Here is a 6,713-nt window from a genome sequence, read left to right as displayed (position 1 = left end):
GCTCTCTCTCTCTCAAAAAAAAAAAAAAAAAAAAAAAAAACTTACAAAAAAACTTAACAAAAGAAAAAGAATCTGTGTTTAGTGTAGCCACCTTCATTAATGTTCGCTAATTCTTCTGGAAAACTTGCTGCAGCTTCTATGTTAGCCACTTGCTGCTTTACCTTGCACTTGGATATTATGGAGATGGCTCTTTCCTTAAACCTCATAAACCAACCTCTACTTTAGCTTGTAAAGTAGACTTCTTATGCAGCCCCCTCACCTCGTTCAGCCTGCATAGAATTGAAGAGAATTAAGGCCTTGCTCCTGATTAGGTGTTGGCGTAAGGGAATGGGTGGTGGCCTGTTTGATCTTCTATCCAGACCATTGAACACTTGGAGGCCACTGTAGGGTTATTAACTGGCCTAATTTCAATATATTGTTGTGTCTCAGAGAATAGGGAGGCCCAAGGGGAGAGAGAGAGAGAGAGAGACAAAGAGGGGAACAGCCAGCCACTGGAGCAGCCAGAACACACATAACATTTATCGACTAAGTTTGCTGTCTTACATGTGCAAGGTTTATGGTGCCCCAAAACAATTACAATGGTAACAGTCACAAAATCACTGATCACAGATCACCATAACAAATAGAATCATCATGAAAAAGTTTGAAATATTGGGAGAATTACCAAAATGTGACACAGAGATGCAAAGTGAGGAAATGCTGTTGGGAAAAATGGTGCCAGTAGACTGAATGCATGATGGCTACAGACTTTCAGTTTGTAAAAAAACACAATATGTGCAAAGCACAATAAAGCAAAGTACAATAAAATGAGGTGTGCCTGTCTTGTGCACACAAATTTCCACCTTTTCTCCTGACCCAAGCTCATCACCCTGGCAATTCTCCCTTTCTTTTGCTTGATCATTTCCTCCTTTGTACCCTTCCCTTCCCTTCCCTTCCCTTTTCTTTCCTTCCCTCCCCTCCCCTTCCCTTCCCTTCCCTTCCCTTCCCTTCCCTTCCCTTCCCTTCCCTTCCCTTCCCTTCCCTTCCCTTCCCTTCCTTCCCTTCCCTTTCTAAGAGAGAGAAAGAGAGGGAGAGATGAGGGGCAGAGGGTGAGGAAGAGAGAGAATCTTAAGCAGGCTCCACGCCCAGCACAGCACCCAATGTGAGGCTCGATCTCATGCCTGTGAGATCATGACCTGAGCTGAAACCAAGAGTCGGACACTCAACCTACTGAGCCACCCAGGTCCCCCTCTTTGATCCCTTTCATCAGCATACAAACATGCTGCTGTATTTCCTGTCTTAAAAACAAACAAGCAGTGGGACACCTGGCTGGCTTAGTGAGAAGAATGTGCAACTCTTGATCTTGGGGTGGTGAGTTCAAACCCCATGATAGGTGTAGAGATTACTTAAGTAAATTAAAAAAAACTTAAAAAGCAAACAAGCAGAAAACAGCATGGCAGTTCCTCAAATGATAAAACAGAGCTGGGGTGCCTGGGTGGCTCAGTCAGTTAAGTGTCCGACTTCAATTCAGGTCATGATCTCAGTCTGTGAGTCTGAGCCCCGCGTCAGGTTCTGTGCTGACCGCTCAGAGCCTGGAGTCTGCTTTGGATTCTGTGTCTCCCTCTCTCTCTGCCCCTCGCCAGCTCACACTCTGTCTCTCTCTCTCTCCAAAATAAATAAACTTTAAAAAAAAATTTTTTAAATAATAAAAAAATAAACATAGACTGACAGTATGATCCCACAGTTCCACTTCTGGACATACAGCCAAAAGAACGGAAGACAAAGACTCAAAAAGATACTTGCACACCCACGTGCACAGTGGCATTCACAGTAGACAAAAGGGAAACAATGCATGTGTCCACGGAAGGATAAATGCATAGATAAAACGTGGTCTGTCCGTACAATAGAATATTATTCAAGTGTTAGAAAGGAAGGAGATTCTGGCACCTGCTATAACATGAGTGAAACTCGAGGGCCTCATGGTGGGTGAAATAAACCCATTGCGAGAAGACAGATACTGCATGATTCTGGTTGTTCGAGGTCCCTAGAGTCATTGAGTTCATAGACACAGAGAGTAGAATGGTGGGCGTGTTGGGGAATCTGTTTAACGGGGACAGAGTTTCAGTTTTGCAAGAGGAGAAGAGCTATCGACATGGACGGTGGTAGTGGTTGCACAGCGTTGTGAGTGTACATAGGCCACTGAACTACACTTAAAAAGGGTTAAAACAGTCAATTTTGTGTATATTTCCCCCCTCCCCCCAAAAAAGCCCAAACGGGAAAAGAAACATTAACTCCTTCCTGACTTCATGGCTCTCTCCAGTAATTTCATTTCTCTACCACCTTTAAGAGCACAACTCTTGGAAAGGCTGTCTCTGGTGACTGTCCCCAATTCTCTTCCTGTGGTTCCCGTGGTCTCCTCCCTTCCTGGTTCCTTCTCCTAGGTGATGTCAGTGAGCAATCGCATGGCTGTCTAAACCAGGGAATGTCAGACGGTCAGCGCCCCCATCTCTACATTTCACCTGACCCTCCCTGTGAGCTCCGTTCCTAAATACCTGTCGCCTAGTATTCCCACTTGGATGATGAGGTGGCGAGTCTCAAACCTCGAAGAACCCCAACCTAGCTCCTTATCTTCCCAGACTTCCTCATTCCAGGGAACGCGACTCCACCCTTCCAGTGACTTCCGCCCAGATCCCAGCAGGCCCCCTTTCCCACACACCCCATACTTCATCCATTAGCAAATGCTGCTGGCTCTGCCCCCAAAATATCGTTGTTTCCAGAATGTGACTACTGATCACCACCGTTCACCCTTGTGACCCCCTCCACCTAGTGGGCAGAGGGATTCTGGTAAAATGCAAGTTAGTCTTGCTACTTTTCTGTTGCAAGCTCTTTCCTTCTCACCTAGGATAGAAGCCAAAGTCCTTACAGTGGCTTGGAAGGTCCTCACTCTCTGCTCCCCCATCCCCCAACTCATTTCCATTGTTTGCCCCGCTGAGATCCAAGCTTGCTTCTACACTGTTCCTCAAACACTTTTGCCTCAGGGCCTTTTCTCCTTGCTATTCCCTGCAGGTGTCCACAGGGGCCCCTCCCTCGCCTCCTGTGGGTCTCAACTCCCCTAATCCCTTCCCACCCTGCTTAAAACTGCCCCAGAACAGGCCCCTTCCTGGGCCCAGGACCTGTATTTTCAATTCATTCAATATGTATTTGGGGGAGGAGGGGAAGGAGGCCCAAATATTATAAGCTTCAGCTACGATCTCTTTTTCCCTGGTTTATTTTTCTCCCTGGCACTTATCACCATCTGAAGACCGATTTATTTATTTATTTTTATTCGCTTTATTGTCTTCTCCTCCACCTTTGAATGTAAGCTCCACAAGGGCCGGGTATTTATTTTTTCCTCACTGTGGCACCCCCAGAGTTTAGAGCAGTGCTTGAAATAATACTTATTGAATGAACGAAGGAACGAATGAATGCCCAGAAAACCACAGCTTTCAAGGTAAGAATTTTACTTTTATAGGCTCCTCAGCCCCCTCCCCTTCTGCCTTCTCTCCTAGGTGCCCCCTCTCTTACTCCTTCCTTCCCAGCCCCCCCCCCCCCCCCCAAGACTTTCCTGGAAGGGCTGGTTTGGAGGCAGGCTTAGTAAAGGTCCCACTTGAAGTTATAAGGCCCTTGCACTCCTTGGGGGCCAGGAGTATGCTTAGAACACACAAACGCATCGTCATAATAATAAGCTGACAAAATGACCCATATCTTTAGAATCATGAACTCCGCCTTTACACCTATGATCATCTGCAAAGTGGCCACAGCAGGTTTTATTTTACCTACACTGTAGATGAGGAAACTAAGCCCTGGTGAAGTCTGTGCCAACCCACCCACCCTCCTGCATCTGTCTATACGTGGCACGGCCTGCTGAGCTTTCTCTGGCCACAGATTAGAAAACTGACAAAAAACTATTTCCACCGCCATATCATCCACATCTTGATCTCTTCTGCAATATCCTGTAGTCCCTAACTAACCCATTCCTTCAAGCACTTAGCAGGAAGCGTGGGACTCCGGAGATGGGCTGGATAGCAGGAGGGACCTACATGAGTCACACCAAAGAAGTTCCTGTCAGGGGGCAGTAGAGGTTGACTGAGAGAGACAGGCATCAGGTGGGTGGCCAGGGGGTGAGTGGTGGGGTGGTGAGGCTGTCTGGGGGCGGGGGTGGGGGCTCATGGTCAAAGTGACTCCGTACCCTGCACTCTTTTCCACGTGGTCCCTGCTCCCAAGCCCCACAGGTACTTCCTGAGCCTCTGATCAGTCAGAAGCGAAAAGAGCCCCAAGATGGCCAGATAGGCCGAGCTGCTCCCTGGCAAACCAGCCGGGCAGGTCCACTGGTGCCAGGGTGGAGGGTGCGGCCGCAGGTCGGCTCCAGGCAAGTCGCAGAGCTAATAAACACCAGGACCTGTGAGCAGGCGCTGAAGAGAAGCCAGATAAAATCCCACCTGAGTTTGATCTGGAGCTGGCTCTTCAGGTCCAGGGACTCTGTAGGTGGGTTTGAAAATGGCTGGTTTGGAGGCAGGATTTGGTCGGACGTTATTACTGTGGTTAGAAGCAATTTCACCAACCACCAAGGAACACTCACCCGAGAGGTCACATATCAAGAACAGCTGGGGAGCCTGTTCAAAAAATATAGGCCTGCCCCAGGCCTACAAAATCAGAATCCCTAGGGTGGAGTTAGGGACCCAAATCTTTATTTATTTTTTAATTTTTTTTAATGTTTATTTATTTTTGAGAGAGACAGAGTATGAGTGAGAGAGGGGCAGAGAGAGAGAGAGAGAGAGAGAGAGAGAGAGAGAGAGAGAGAGAGGGAGAGGGATACAAGAATCGGAAGCAGGACCCAGGCTCTGAGCTGTCAGCACAGAGGCAGATGTGGGGCTCAAACCCACAAACCGTGAGATCATGACCTGAGCCGAAGTCAGATCCCTATCCAACTGAGCCACCCAGGCGCCCCCAAATCTTTGTTTTTAAAAGCCCTTTCAGATAATTGTGATAATCAGGGGTTTGGAAATTATTACCTGGTTTTTAAAGAGCATGTCTTTGGAAACTTCAACCTCTGAGTCTGCTTCTTAGCTGTGTTACCTTGGGAAAGTGACTTAACCTCTCTGAGTTTCATTTGCCTCATCTGGAAAATGGAGATAATTACATACCTCTTAGGGCCACCATCAGGAATACGTGCAAACACATGTAATAGTTATGCTGAACACAAGGCCTGGGGGCTGGCACAGAGCACGTTATCCCGGTGTTAGCTGCTGTGATGGGTATTCCAGCTGGGATCCTTTGGGATTCTGGGATGAACACAAGGGCTGAGGAAGCTGAAGGTCAGGAGGGGCTCTGCTCCTGTCCTGATGTTAGGGATGAGAGGGTCACTAGGAAGGGAGCAAAGCCTCTGGTTCAGAGGAAATAGGAGAGAGGGGCCAAGGCTGAGGCTGTTCATTTCTGGCCACTGGCCTGGCCTCTAGGGCAGGGCTTGGGCAGATACAACTTATAAGAAGCACAGCAGAGATTTGTGGTTAAGACCTTGGGCTTAAGGGCTCAGAGAGTTCTAGGTTCAAGTTCTAACTCCTTTAATCAGTGCATGACATTGGGTAAGAGACTCGTGGGAGGCTGGGCCTCTGCTGGGGAGGCAGGATTGCACCCTGTGGGCCAGGGCCTGGAGTCCAACGAACAGTTCAGTCCTTACTGGACCTGTGACCTTGAGCAAATCACTCCACCCGTTGAGCTGCAGTTTGGAAATGAGGAGACTCCACCTCACATGCTCCACGGCTGGGAGGTGCCGATGGGACAGCACCTGTGACATGCGTGTCTCCCTGCTCGACCAACAAGTGTGTTTCGTAAAGGTTGGTTGTTACCACCATCAAACCCTTCTCTGGGGAAACTTCCGGCTTGTGACTGGTTTGAGTGTGTGGTTGTCACCTTTCACCTCGTTTCTCAGTCCCCCTCCACCTGACTTAGAACTTTCATCACAATGCCTTTAGGACATCAGGGTGGGGGGCCCCACGGGCACCCTTCTCCCATCACAGTGGGGCTCTGGGCCTCTGGCCTTCTTCCCGTGTCTCCCCTCCCCCTGAAGTATCCTCTTCTGAGCAAAGCTCAAGTGGGGTGCTATTTGGTGACACTGCCTCCATGGGGATGTACTGTCCAGAAATAGTCTCTTTTGGTCCCCAAGGAGGATGAGAATGCAGGCTGTGTCGTGTTAATGTCATAGGTGCCCCATGAGTAATATTTTTGACTAAGGTTTACATTAGATGTGATCAAATCAGGTCTGTGTAAGACTTACCCTTGGCTGCCAAGGGGGCACACCCCCAGCAATGGCACCTGTCACTATCCACATCTCACAACCAGCTGGCTCCTTACCACCTGTGGTGGGGGTGGGGATCGCTTCAGATTCCTGGGTAAGGTGCTGCCAGAGAGAACCCCACTTCCATGTGGGTGCTTTGAAGATCTGGTCTGCAGCCAGCAGCTCTGCTGGCCTGGACTTTCCCCAGCAAGGTTCTCCCAGGGATTGCCTCCCACGCGGTTGGGAGCATCTCTGGATACACACTGCCCCCTCGAGGTCTCTGCTTGCCATGACACCCGGTAGAGCTGACCCCATATAAGAGGAAATGGATCCAGATGATGCTTTCCTTCCCAGCGTCCTCCTTGGGTGCCTTATGATTGGTCCAAAATACAAACGTCTTTGGAGTTCTGGGCAGTGTATG

Source organism: Puma concolor, chromosome D4 (assembly GCF_028749965.1).
Source record: "Puma concolor isolate L17-30 chromosome D4, mPumCon1.1.hap2, whole genome shotgun sequence".
NCBI lineage: Eukaryota > Metazoa > Chordata > Mammalia > Carnivora > Felidae > Puma > Puma concolor.
The sequence above is the reverse complement of the archived record's forward strand: the minus strand, read 5'-3'. Positions refer to the sequence as shown.